The 15055-nt window shown below is 42.6% G+C and overlaps 1 protein-coding gene across 5 annotated transcripts in view; it reads right to left on the bottom strand.

Moving 5' to 3' along the window:
* The window catches only part of LOC101160540 (LARGE xylosyl- and glucuronyltransferase 2), a 110843-nt gene that overhangs the window by 47445 nt on the left and 48343 nt on the right, over nucleotides 1–15055 (bottom strand). The window contains exon 1 of one of the 5 annotated variants that reach the window (XM_023950617.1): nucleotides 405–627. The exons of 3 other annotated variants lie outside the window; for them this stretch is intronic. The gene's annotated coding sequence lies outside the window, so the exon portion shown is untranslated. Of the gene's footprint in view, nucleotides 1–385; nucleotides 628–15055 lie in introns of those variants that run through there. One more of the 5 variants, XM_023950613.1, reaches the window with a different exon arrangement.

Consider the following 15055-nt stretch of genomic DNA (forward strand, 5'->3'; position numbering starts at 1 on the left):
GCAAGGAGGCACGGGGGGACAGGTACCCGAGTTGGTGGGATGACAGACAACTACCACCACCCCATTCCATTTTGTGCTGTCCCACAGACTCCCCGTCCAGCCCTGCACCTCTGTGTTCTGATCCTAAACCACTCGGATGTTCCGTCTCTTCTCTTGAAGAGACAGTTATTGGAAATCTAGGTAAATTTAGCCCCCACCCACCCCCATGTGGGGTGAGTCCCAAGCAGAAAAGGCCTCAGGAACCTGAGCTTCACTGCAGATGCGCCTCCCAATGCCGATGGAGCCCTGCTCCTCCTCTGCTCTCACAGCACCCCCCCACCCCCCCATCTGATGACAAAACGGAAAGAAAACCAGAAGATTCCTCACAGAGCATTCATGTGCTGACCTTTACCCCGCCGTCCCACCTGGGTATTTCCACTCCCACGGTCAAAGCGTGCGCCGACAAGTCCACGTTCAGCTGCAGAGAGGCAGCAGAGCGCTTCGCCGCCTCCTAATCCCCAACTCTCACGGCTCTTCAGCTCCGATGATCTACTCCACTTCCTTTTCTTTCTACCGGCAAACTTCTGTCCCAGTTCTTTAACCTCTGCGGCGCTTCACGCGCTCCTTTCCTGCGCTCTGCCTGCTCTCCTCCCACAGCTCCTCCCTCCTGTACAAAGAGTCCAGAAATTGCCTCCACCTCTGAGGGAGTGGCTCCGGTTTCAGCCTCTGCTCTCTTTTCTGCTCGCTGTCCTTTTAAATAGGTGAGTTCCTCTCTGTCAGGAAGAAAGGAGAAGAAGGGAGGAAAGAGGAGGAACAAGAGAGTCACCTTACATTCCAGCGGGAACAAATGGGAGCAGAGGGAGCTTTTTGGAGGGCTTGTCCTGCAGAGTCTCCCTCACAGGAGGCACATGTTCAACAAGTAAACTATCAAGGAAAGAAAAAAACTTCTCTTTAGAATTTGGACACCATTTTAGACACGTAACCATCACTCAAAAGCAACAGAGATGATAAATAGCCCTAAAATACAAACATTGGTGGAAGTTCTTCTGAAACGTGAAGGTCTTTTCACGACAGCTACAGCTCTGTGTGAAAACCATCTTTGAACTCTCTCTGGATCCTTTTTTAAGGACAAATCGTTTGTGCAGCTGGTCAGTTTTTGAAATATTAAAGTGATAAAAGCGTCTTTAAGACATCAAAACACAGGATTCATCAAGACGATTCTCTGAAATCAAAATACATTTAAAACAAGAAACGGAAACATTTTAAAAACTATATTTAGGAAGCTGAGGTGTAGAGGTCATCCAAATGAGCGTGTCCCACTGACCAAATGTATTCCCTAAAATTAGCCGGTAACTGCAACCCTTTTTTTGTTTGCTAATGTGATTGTTTTTCAACTTTCACCTAAATAAAAGTAATATGCAAAAAACCCTCACAGCTTTTCAATACTTCCTTTTTATCAATAATGGTTTAGTCCAACTTCTTATGGACCCAGGAAATGACATCACTAAATGTTTCCCACCCTCACGGTACAGACGGAGACGTTTTTTCAGACGTTCTCAGCTAGTTTTCTTTGTTTCTATCATCAGATTGACGCCGTCCAGCTCAACCTTACAACTTGGTGACAGGCAGAAATGATTGATTAGGGAAAACAAAATAATGTCCTTAAAAAATACATGGATTTCTAGTTTTCCTCATGCCGTGTGATGCTCCATCCAGCTAATGCTGATATTTGGTTACAGTTAGCTTAAATCTGAACCCGTAACTTTCATCCAGAATCATTCTTAAAGACCCTTTGAAAACTGTGTTTATGGTGTTTTTAACATGTTCTGGTTGCATTTTTCTAACAATGGAGGACATATATAAGGATTATTAAGGTTAAAGTATTTCTGTATTCAAATCATTGTGAATCAGAAGTAGACAAATAAACGCCATTGGAAAACGGCGTTTATTTAACATGAGAATAAAAAAAATGGACGGATCTAAGAGTATCGTGACACTGTATTGCTGCTCATGAATAATTTTGTCTGCATTAAAAAGTTTTAAAATGAAGTGTTGATGCTTTTCTTTGTTTTGTTTTTCTTTCTTCTTTGATTCAAACCTTATTATGCAAAAAAACATTCAAACATTAATTCCTCTTTTGAACAGAAAATAGAATTTATTGAAAAGAAAAGAAGACCTCTGACATTTGTGGTTTACGTGGTTGACTCTACATTTTCACTTTGATCTACACACATTTCAACCTGAAGCAATGATGAAGCAGTTAAAAAACATCATCACTGAAAGGGAGAAAAGATGGAAAGTGTTTTAACATTTGATCTACAAATGTAATAATATGACGTTTATTCTGGAATATGGGGTGTTTATTTCCTGTTTTAGTTTTTGGTGTTTTCAACATGTTCTCCTGGCTTTTTTCTGATGATGGACATGAAAAGAAAATTATGCTTAAAAACTGCATTTTTAATTATTTCGTTATTCCAGACAAAAAAAATGTTGTTGTCGGAAAAAAGATCCTATTTTGCAGAAAATACGTTGGGCGTGTCACAAGCTGGTAACCAGCTGGCCACACCCCTAATGTTAGGGGAGCGTGAGGGGCTGCAAGGTAGCAGGAAAGCGATGGGAAAGGGGGAGTGGTCTTACTCCTCGCTAATGGTCCTGCCCACAACTCAGTGGTGAATTTCTAATGAAAATTAGAAAACTAAGTCCTATGAAACAACACAGGCTTGTTGATTTAGGCTAAAGACAGCAGAATCCTAATCGAAGGACCTCTGGGAACGCTTGGAAAACAGATCAGAAGAGGATCAGAGTGGGGCTTTAATGCTAACATTCTTGATGCCAGAAGTGTTTTTTATTAAAGCCTGTTTTGGTCAAACGTTGTTTCTGTTCCTGACCTCCAGGTTTGTGCAGGATGTTACCTGAAAACAAACATCTCTGTCATCCAGGCCCATCGTCACATGGAAGCCTCAGAGATTTCCTGGAGGAAGACTGCTCCTCCTCAAAAGGGCCGTCTTTAACATTTCATCCTTTGTGTACATTAAGTCTTAACGCTACGTCCTCTAAAGGCGCCAGTTTAAACGCTCAGGTTAGCCCAGCTGCTTTTTAATGAGGAAGCATGGCTAATCTTTCTTTTATGGCACAGGCGTCATCCGTTTAGATCAAAGCTACAGTTTAGGTTTAAGCGGGTCAGCAGAGCTGCATCCGCTGTCATTAAAAGCTTCCTCTGAGCAAACACACCTGTGCGCGGCGCCAGGCAGATGTCTGTTCGGCGTGCTGTGTTTGCCAAATATCATTTCATTTGGAGTGCGCTGGCACAGCCTCGGCTCGGGTTTCCCGTGTTTCCCGGGTTGCGGGCATGAAGGGAAACTGCATGCATTCAAATGCAGCACGGGAGGGGGGGGCACTTCCCTGCAGTCAAAGCACACACGCCGCCGCCGTCTTTGGCACAGAACGCCAGCATATCTGAGCTAACCACGCTCTTCTGATAGAAGCTTCATTAGGGACGGAGATCAGCTCTAATCTCGTCTCCAGGCGCAGCTCCCGCTCATCTGCCGCCGAAGCTGCAGGGAACCCGGCGCCGCACACCAGCAGCCCCTGCATTCACCTCCGGCTGCAGAGACTGGGAGCTCCGCTCTGCGGGGGACGATTCCTGCAGCAGGTCGGCGTGGGATCATCACAAGCATCTGAACCTTCCCCCAGATTCCTCCAGGGACCACATAAAACACACGTACCTGCATGTTCGAATCCCATCCCGACTGCTGGATCCCAATCAGTCAAGTTATACTAAAAACTCACTAACAATAAGTCATCCAAACGCCAGCTACTAACATGCACAGAAAAACTACAGGGAACTTTTATTTTTTTTTAAAAAGACAGTATTTTGAATCATTGCGTGTCTGAAGACTGGAAGGAGGTCAACAACACAAGTCCAGACTCTTACAACAAAAGTTAGTGCACTAAAACTCATGCCTCCTGCTGTTCCACTTTGTCCTGCACATGGTTAAGAGGGGGTGGAGCCTAGAGCTGTGACAGTGTGGGTTTTTTGATCACCACAGTGATGAACCAGCAGGGGGCGCTGCGTCGTGTGAGGAAGGAGCGCACACTAGTGTGTTGGGGGTGCGTGTTGATTTTTCTGCAGTGGACCGTTCTCTAGCTGCACGTGAGCCTTCACCTGTGCTCTCTGGTACAGACATCTTCTCAGAATATTATCTATTGCCCAGTAATAAACAGACTGCAGACACTTTGTCACCTCTCTGGTAGCCATGAAGCCTGACACCCATGAAGAACGCGGGGCAGGAGGCTCCGCCTATATTTATACAGACACGTAACGTTGCGCTGCACAAAATAGTTCCCAAACAAAACATGTAGTGATATTCATCGAAATCTAACAGTGCGCGCTCATGTTTGTGTTACAGAGTGACTGAGAACAGTAATAAACCCCAACACAAAATCCTCCGTCGCACGGCCGTGTCGCACACTTAAGAACCCAGCTTGTAATGGAAATGAATACAATGGAAATTAATAATTAGAACGCAGTAAATTTGTCGTATTTTCTCGCGAGACGGAAACTTCTGTTGTAGAATGAGGAAGTGTGTGTGTTTCTGAAACCACATGCGTGTGTAAGTAGAGGGAGCTGTGTGCCGTGTGCAGCAGAGAGGGAGTGAAGGTGACCATTAATAAAAAGTTTCCCCCAGAAACCCTTGAAGTCTGAACACAAGACTAGCAGAAAAATTCAATTATCAGCAAAGATTAATGTGTTTAATGTGTTTAGTATAGTTCCAATCACACACCATATGCTGAAATAAAAATAAAAAAAACGGTGATGACCTCATCACTGCTGTGATGCGGTTATCGTCACACCCCTAGTGGAGCCTCTCTCAGCGAGGTGGGTACAGCTGGGACAGGTCTCCCGTCCATGTTTGATTCCAGCCTTCAAACATTCGACTGCACCATTCTGTCCTCCAGGTTGCGCTCGCTTACACATTATTCTGTTCATCCTAATAAAATTAAGATAACAAGACTGAAGGTGTTGTCTTCTTCAACTGTTTGGATCTCATCAAAGTGCAAAGGCAGTAAAGAAATCCACACAGGAAGTCTTTGAGTGCATAACCAGGGGGGACCTGGCTGAGCATCGTCGTTTATCTGAGATAATCAAAGGTCAGCAGGTTAAGGAAGAAAATCAGCGTTCTTACCGCCGGCTGCAGGCTGAGCCACCGTGAGAGGATCAGGTATCGCAGCGACAGTACAACACCTACACTATCCAGCCTCCGCTGCCCCACTCTGGACTTCCAGGGACAACTGACAGAAATTGTTGGTTTTAGAGTAGAGCTGCCAAAAATAGCCCCCGTGCCGACGTCATCGCTATCACAGCTGCTCTAGTTTGGAAAGAGGTCACATCATGTTGACAACAACATATTATTTGTTCAAAACCTTCATTTTGAATTCATCCCTTTTATACTAGCTTGGATGATGCCCGCCCAGCTTACACCTCTGATTGGTTCATTTCCTGTGGTACACAAAGGACTGACCTGGAATTAGAACCAGAGCCTTCTCGCTGTAAAACAAGACTGCAACCCACTACACCACAGCAGCCCTTCTGTGTGCACAGCAGCGCAGTTTCAAAGGGAGGGATTAGTAAAGACCATTGTCTATGAGAAGGGGACTGAGTGACTCCTCCCTCCGCTGTAGGTACCATAACCATTCGGCCTACAAAAACCGTTCGGGGTCCTTTCGACTGAGAATGACGTCACACTACGGTAGCCCCACTTGGACAAACTACGTAGTGTGGAGATCTACTTGGCCTCTACACATTTTCATTTCATGTTTCCTTCTGTAACCTAAAGTTCTTTTCCCTCATAAGTTGTGTCTGACATTATTCTTTGTAGTGTGTAACCCTTGTGCTATCCTATGGGGTCAAGATGACCATTGACGTGTTCTCCCTACCATGACAAAGGTGGATAAAGGTGGAAAGATTTCTTGTAATCCATGGACACCAGTGAAGATCACAAATCATTGAAGAAAAAAGGTTCAGAGCACTGTCTAGTGGGTCTAGATGACCCAACTCCCAATGTTAAAGTGCCTAGGATAGCACAAGGGTTACAACACATCAGTGGGAGTGAAGCTTGTGGTACAGACATGGAGACGTGAATACCTATGTTTTTATAGAGCTCTTTGTAATAAATTTTGCCACAACCCCCTTTGTAAAAAGATCTGTGGCTGTTAGAATGAACCTGCTGCTCCACACAAGTGAACTGTGTCTCTGAGCAGAGCAGCTGGAGTCTCATAGCTTTGTGTTCGCAGGCAGGGAAGCAGCTTTGTTATAGTGTGCAGTCCGGAGAAGGCTTCGGACAACAGTCCGTTCGACTGAAAATCCCCTTAAGAATCATAATAATAAAAGCATGTTTAGAAGACAATCCCGCTCGATGTCGGAGCTCTGTTTGTTTATAACGGACTTCATAATATCTTCTTCTATGGTCGTATCCTAGTTTGTCCAGACCAGAGGAGTCAAACTCATTTTCACAGAGGGCCACATCAGCATAGTGGTTGTCCTCAAAGGGCCAGATATAACTTATACATGTAACTACTCCTTAATCTTAAATAACCAATTTATTTATTTATTCTAACTGTTTAAAGTGACAATTACAGTTGTATAGAAAACATATGTTTTAGCATAAATCCTTTGAAATTTGATTCTGTCAGGTAAGGTTATATGGACTGTGTTTAGGTCCTAATGCACATGTGTCAAACTCAAGGCCCGCGGGCCAAATGTGGCCCGCCATGTCATTTTATGTGGCCCACGAGAGCATAAAAGTTTTTTTTATTTTTTAGAATAAAAAATAAAAACTGGTGTTTATTTATTCATATCTAGGGGGAATCAAACTTGAAATATCAGATTGGACAACTATACATTAGGACTTAAACACTGTCCACGCAACCTAACCTGACAGAATCCAGTTTAAAAGGATTTATGCTAGAATAACAAGCAAACATGTGTTTTCTATGCATCTATAATTGTTACTTTAAAAAGTTATAATAAATAAATAATGAGTTATTTAACATTAAGGAGTAGTTAAATTTATTTTTCGTTACATTTGGTTACATGTAAAAGTTATATCTGGCCCTTTGAGGACAGCTACTATGCTGATGTGGCCCTCTGATGTTTCAAGTCCAATTCCCCCTAGATATGAATTAATACACACCAATTTTTATTTTTTATTTCAAGAAATTAAAAACTTTTATGCTCTCGTGGGCCACATACAATGATATGAAGGGCCACATTTGGCCCGCGGGCCTTGAGTTTGGCACGTGTGGTCCAGACCAATCACTACCTGATCCGTCATCGGACCAATGGACAGCCAATCACATAATGTGACATCAGCACTACTCGAATGATCCTGAACGGTTGTTTTAGGCTGAATGGTTGTGGCACCACAACCGGCGTTACACCGGCGTTCTAAATGTTTGATTGACATATATTGTGTGACTCCAGTGGAAGGGGTGTGGACTTCCAAAAAGCTCACTCCGGTCGCTCACATGCACTCACGGAAACCGTTCAAACGACTTCTGGTCAATTTTAACACAATTTATAAAAAATCCAAGTCGAAAGTTTTTACCATGAAAAACAAGTGTCAAAAAAATATCCAGAGGAAAAAAAAAAAAAACTGGATCCACTGCTACTTGTTGGAATTATTTTCTTAGGATTGTTTAGGAGACTACAGTATGGGTTCAGTCGCGTTTCGTCATCCAGCGTACCATAATGGGTAGAAACCCTTCTACAGGCTGTAATGGACATTTCCACCCACACAAAAAGGAACGAACACACAGTCTTTTTATACGACAAGAACTACAAGCTAGCAAACACACAGTCTGGAGGGAAACAGACTGTAGATCACAAAGATAACTTGTATTATCAAACACTCAGCAATTTATCACCAGGAGAGTCACAGAGACGTTTCAGGGGGGTTGGAGGCTGGCATCATTAATAATGCACAACCTGTCAGGAAAGGACCTCTGATGAAAACATTTTAAAGGACAACGGTTTAACACTCAGATTAAGGCCTGACTGGAAAATGCTTTTGTCCTTTGCTGCTGTTAGAAAGAACATTTAGCATCTGTTACTTTTTGACCAGTTTTTTTTCATCCTTTAGCCTTTAGACTTGTGAAAATAAAGGCTCAGTTCAATATGCAAAGTTTTTTCAGACAAAAAAAGGGGCCTCCAGGAGAAGAAGTCTAGTTTTAACGCCTAACTTTATTGGTACTTAAAGTTTTTAGACGTTATTAGGAGATGTTCCCACGTATTCTTCTCTTGGCCTCCCTGTGAAATAGGCAGAACATTTGCTGCAGTCCAGAAAGACGTATGCACAAGTTCCAGGAGAAGGTTGCTACTTTAAATTCAACCAGCAGAGTATCTGTGTTTGAAAGCAGAACATCTCTCCATCTCTTTCAGCGTAAACATATGCTGCCCTCTGGCTCTGTGCCGCCCACCTGCACAGACTGTATAAGTAGTATGACAATAGACTCACACTTTCCAGAAACAAACCCACTTTCACACACACAATTCTGTTTCTCTGCCTACACACTGCAGATTCTTCCACTCACAGGACAGCGAAGGCGGCCAGAGGTCGTCTCAGGAAACAAATCAATCAGCTGTTCTTTGTTGTTCTGAACAAATATGAGTGTGTGTGGGTAAAAGTTTTCTAGACAATGCAACACCAAGCTGAGAGTATTATCACCCATCTAATAATCATCCATCCACGCATCCATCCCATCACACAACCATACATCCTCCCATGTGTTCATCCAACCAACTACACATCCATCCCCTCAATCATTCAACACCCTATCTATCCACCCAACTATCCATACACTCATCCATCCATCCATCCATCAAAACCGACCACCTATTCAGCTAACCATCCCTTTATCCATCCATACACTCATCCATCCATCCATCCATCCATCTAGAGGTCTGCAACCTTTACCACTCAAAGAGCCGTTTGGATCAGTTTTCCACACAAATGAACCTCCTTCAACATCTTCAGAGGCGGTCCTGGCTAGTGTGACGCCCTTGGTGAAACAAAGTATCATTTTTTTTCCCTTTATTAATAAATATAAATAAAATATACTTGTATAGTTGCATTCACATTTATGATATAGTATATAGGTTAGTTCACACTAAACAAACATCAGTTTGTGTTTTCTTTCTGAAGGCTGCTTCTGGTAAAAACTCACATTTTTCTGTTCTTTTTTTCTTGATCCGAATCCAACACGGACACCAATCATGAATGAATTATTCCGTTCTTTCGGGGGCTTCATGAATGAACATTAATGGAAACTAAAGGACATATTCTTCTGTTTTTGTGGTTAAACCTGAACAAAAAAGACAAACGATTGTGTTCATTGCATCTGAAGCGCTGACTGTATATGGGGACAGTAGAAGAGCTTAAATGAAATCCGCCAAAAAGCTCATTAACAAGACTAGCTTAATGAAGTGAGACCTTCATTAGCCATGTGACAGATGTTTCTCTGAATTTTACTCCTCCAACAGTAAATTTGGTCGAATTTGGCACCAAGTGAGTGTTAATTTTGGCCCCGCCTGCATTCCTTTATCCTTGGAGTGGTTTTCTTCTTTCTAAACTGGACGCTGATGTTTCCTTTGATCTTTTATTTACGTTCAGCCAAACTGCAGATTGCAGAATTTCCCGGATGGATTTATGTTCATCAAAGGCTAAATGTTGTTAGCGTGTTAGCCTCTATTAGCCCTGGCTTCTTCCGGCTCCGTTCTTCAACAGAAAAAGCAAACGGATTAAAATTAAAATGATGAGCGAACAGGCGCTTCATAATAACCGTAACATTAATAAAAGCACGTTTAGAAGATCATCTCGTATATTACTGAGCTGCCACATATCTATGTATGTAGCCTCTAGGCGGAACTCATTTCCTCTTCCGGTATTTCAAACACTACTGCGCACGTGCGAATGATTTATTCCGACCGAGAGTGTGACCCATGTGAACGTTTGTTATAATCTGAAAAAGTTCTTCTGGCCCATCTACACGGTCGAAGTCTAATCCGACCATTGAACCGATCAAGATATTTTGCCCATTTAACCACGGCTTATGGTGTCGACTCGCAGCGCGGCGGGGGCGTGGCATCACGATGGTGTCCGTCCATCGTGATGTCAGTCAACCATCACCGTCCATCGGCACAAACCTATTTCCTTATTTGTTAATAAACAGTACGTTTACTTGTTAAAGCTCTGCGGACAGAAGGAGGCCCGGAGGAAACTCACCCTCTTCCTCTGACCTCTCCCTCCACCCTCCTCCGCCTGCCCACACAGCTGCTGCCTCACGGTCCTCGTGCACAAACTCGCCTCTGAACACGTTTCAAGGTTTGAAAAGTTTTCTCCATAAAGATTTGTTCTAAACTTTGGTGGAAAAACCTGATCAGGGTTAATGAAGGCTCCAGGAAACAGTTTCTACCACAAATATCTGTTCTGATGAAGGAAAATGTGCACAAACATGTTTTTAGTTGAAACGTAGCAGAAATCAGGCATTTGCTCTCATAAATCAGCCACATTTGATCCTAAAAAGAACAAAACAACACAATTTTAGCACACTGATTCACATGAACAGACATCACCACTGGCTGTAGGTCTCAAGCTTTTGATTTCATTTCAATGAAGACAAGCTGGATTTATTGCGCTTTAGGAATACCGTTAAACATCAATACAGACAACCTGGTAATGATGAATCAAAATGTCAATAACAAATCCTTTTAAAGCCCCTCTCCAATTAAAATGGCGTCCTTGGTGGTTTCAACATGTTTTTGTGGGATTTTTCTGATGATGGAGGACATTTAGAAAGAAAATTAGCATCATAATTGCATTTCTGAGTATTTCTTTCTTCCAATTGTTGTGAATCAAGAGCAGACCAAACGTTGCTGTTTGAAATAGATAGAAACTGTTACCCAGAAAATATGTCGGGGACCCACAAGCTCCCTGCTCCAAGCTCCCAGCATTGGGGAGGGGAAGGGTGGGCGGGGTTGCCCCCTGCCAACAGTGCCACCCACAACTTAAACGTGAATTTCTGATGAAATTGGGAATGCTTTGAAAATAGATCAGCGCTGCACGGTGGAGCAGTGGGTAGCACTCTTGGCTCAAAGTGAGTTTGAATCCCAGCTGGAAGAAGAGTGTGCATGTTCTCCCCGTACATGTGCAGGTTTTCTCCAGGCACTCCGGCTTCCTCCCACAGACCATAAACATGCTTCCTAGGTTGATTGGTTGCTCTAAAGTGTGCGTGTGTGTGTGTGTGTGTGGGTGTGTGTGTGTGTTTGGCTGGGAAAGGCTCCAGCAACCCAGTGACTCGGGATGTGATGTAGTGGGTATGGAAGAAGATGATCGGAGTGGGACTTTACTGAAAAGAATATAAATGGAATGAAGATGACAACTGGTCCAGAGACGTGAGACTGTTAGTCTGCCCCCCCCCCCCCCCCCCCCCCCCACTAAAACCTCTGTCTCAGATAAAATGAAATGTAAAAAGAAAAAATTAGGTTGCATGTGTGATACTGTGAAATGTGTGAAATGTGTGTTTATGCCATTGACAGTAGGCCAATAGGAGAACTGCACTGATTGAGTGACACCCCCCATAGAAAATGGTTTACTGCTGGTTCCAACCAAATCAATCTCAGTTCAGTCGCCATTTGATGCTATACGGACATTGCCATGTTGGAGCTGGAGTGATTGATCCAAGTCGGTCTGAGTCTTGATTCTATAGCAACTACTCCATTACTACTACCAATCAGGAGTGAGCTTATTAGGAGGCCACGCCCCTTCTACTTAAAGAAGGGCTAGGAGGGTATGAAATCTGTCAATCAAATGTTTCGAACATTGGACATGAGGACTACGAGGCTCCATCTACTTTAATTGAGTCCTCTGGTTGGTCAGTTTACAACTTGAATAACTTAAGTTACAGAAAAGATATTGTTAAAAATAATTAAGATTATCATGAACATGTTAAAAAAATGTATCAGAGCAAGAATGGTTCTTCTGACCAATAGAATGGCTGAGTAACAGCTGTTTATTTCTTTGTAAGTCTATGGGATTTTGGCTTCCTGGAGCCAGCAGGTACTTCCTGTTAGAAACACCAGGGGGCAGAGGTCACACAGTCCAGTTCCTACATACAGTTACCGGTTTATACGGACGACACAAAAAGGATTTGTCTGCAGGGATTCTGTAGGTTGTTGTCTTTAAAGAGCTAAGTTTGATCTGGAATCTGAAACACTTTAACTGAAAGAGACAGAATGTAGAAAAGGAATCCACAAAATCGCTGTTTAATTTTTAAAGAATGTATTGATCTGCAATCTGAATTTAGCTGACCTGTTTAGCAAACAGGAGGGATTTTGTCTTTAGCTGCCTACATGGTATATCTGAGTGCGTATGCATACATATGCAGACTCTTTTGGCCTGAAACCTCAGCATGGAGCCATTGATATAATATAGAATATCGATTAGATCATTTTGTATCTATGAAAGACTATAATTTAGGGCAGTGTTTTTCAACCTTCTTTGAGCCAAGGGACACTTTCTCCTTGACAAAAATCCTGCGTCACACCAGCATCCAAAAATTGAAAAAGGAGAAACTGTATAGTCTGTATTGATGTACAGTCCCTCCATGATCTCACATGTATTTTTGTGATAATTGTGGCAGAAAAGCTGGAAGTTGCAGCTGTTTTTTTCCAAAAGTTGTAATAAAAGTTAAGTTAGTTTTCAGTAATGTTGTTAGTACTTCTTTTCAAGCTTAACTTTTCATTTTTCAAAAGGGACTGAATTCTGAAAGCAAATGTGTCCTTCAATCCAGACGTTCTTAGAAAAGTGTTTCAGTTAGAAAGATGACTTGGACCAAACTCAGGGATGTCAAGAAGATTTAAAAACTGTTTGATGTGTGTTCACTGTGGTTTCAAGACGTTTAACAGGGAAGACTCATTGTACGCTGAGATGCTGTGACTTTAACCCAATGCATCATGGGAGATGTAGTGATGGCAGACAAACTCTCTTATCTGAGCTTCATGGTTTTGTTCACTTGTTCCACGGTCTGACACCGGATTCTGTGGAAAGCTACACCGCTAAAGACGAGCTTTAGCTGGTATTTTTGTTAGAACTGAGAGAATTTATGAGCTGAATCAGAACAAGGAAGTGAAGACTTTAACCACTTCTGATTGGTCAGACTGATGATGTAGAATTAAGTCTCCAAGAATGATTGACAGAGACAGTTAAAGGGGCGGGACTTTTCCAAAAACAGAGCTGAAGCTATGGCTAAATCGCGGTACCGTCATTCTTTTCAAAATGTCTTTAATAGAATCAAATAAACACAAAGAAAAAAGTATTTTATGATCTTTCATATTCCAAACTACTCAGTGTTTTATCAGGTTCTGTTTGGATGAATACAGAGCTGATATCCTGGAGATGGGAAATGTTTTTCGATCAGTTCATGAGGGGAATTTCTCACGGCACACCTGGCCATCTCCCACGGTACACTGGTTTAGGGCATTTTACAGAAATTGTATCCAGTTATTGCTTTAAAAGAGAAAGATTGTACGAGAAGCAAAACAAAAGAAACCAAAAACCCTTGGAGGCCCTGATGTCAAAATCAAATAATTGAACCCTAGAACTTTTGCATTTCAGGTAAGTCTGCACAATCAGTCCTATGGGCAGTTGTGATGCGAAGATAGAGCGGTCAACCTATGATTGGAAGGCCACAGGTTCGGTTCCCACTCTGTGCGCTGATGTGTTTAAGTGTCCTTGAGTAAAAGACCAAATCCCACACTAGGTAATAGCATCCCTAGCTCCTAGTGTGTTGGAACCGCCATCAGTGTGTGAATGTGTGTGACTGGGATTGTGACCGTAGGCTGCTTTGGGCCTTTTAAGAAGGCATTGAAGCGTTATGTAAATACGCCATGAGTATACACAATCAGACATTTTAGGGCTTCTTTGATTTTCCTTTCAAACTAAAGTCAGGATCATAACAGTTTTTAAAAAAGTCCACTTGTCTTATTTTCTGAAATTCATCAGACATTCAGCACTTTTTCATGCAAAGAAACGATTTTATATGATCAAAAGCAAACAAATGATGTCAGAGGCTTTGAGACAAAATCCAGATGTGTTCCTTGTCCATAGTGACTAAATGCAGCATTTAGCAGCGCTCCGGAGCATCTGCTCCCGTCTGTACTGCATGTCCAGGAAACAAATACAACGCAACAGCAGACCAAAAAAAAAACTGCTTTGTTGTTTACTCTGAAAGCAAACCCAACAATAGCCATGATCTGAAAACCCTCAACAAAAGGATCCATGAAGACATCAAGCTGCATTGTGTTGGGGATAATGACTGGATGACGTTGACACATGAACTGTCTGATGCAAACCAGTTGTATCCACTCATGGACTACATCAGAACTGGAGTGAGTGATCCCACCCCCCTGGGGGTGGGGGTGGGAAGGTGATTAAAGAGGAGGGGGGTTAGATACCTGTGGGCTCCAAAAATGCCCACATACAAAACATGTCAACATGTACACAATACAACTGATGTTCACACACGCACACTTATGCATTCGGACCAACACAAAATATTTCATTTAAATCACTCAAACTATTCGTGCAAAGGTGAGGTAGCACCTGTGCCCCCCCTTAGGATTCCTATCAGGAAGTACCCGCTGGCTCCCATAGACTTCTATAGAGATATAAACAGCTGTTAGTCAGTCATTCTATTGGTCAGAAGAAATATTCTGGATCTGATACCTTTTTTTAACATGTTCTTTATAATCCTCATTTTTCACATTTTTTCTGTAGTTCAAGTTATTCCTGTCATACAGTTTTCATAGGACTCAATAAAAGTAGGTAGAACCTGCTGGCCCCCACATCCAAAGCTCAAAACGTTTGATTGACAGATGTCGTGTAGCCCACTTTCAAGAGGTAGGGGTGTGGCCTTCAAACAAGCTCACTTTTGATTGGCCAGAGTGGTTCCCATAAAAATATGGACACAGAACAACTCGGACCAATCACTGCTCAATGACGGTGTCTGGTTCCGACAT

The sequence above is a fragment of the Oryzias latipes genome, chromosome 3 (genome assembly GCF_002234675.1).
Source record: "Oryzias latipes chromosome 3, ASM223467v1".
Lineage (NCBI taxonomy): Eukaryota > Metazoa > Chordata > Actinopteri > Beloniformes > Adrianichthyidae > Oryzias > Oryzias latipes.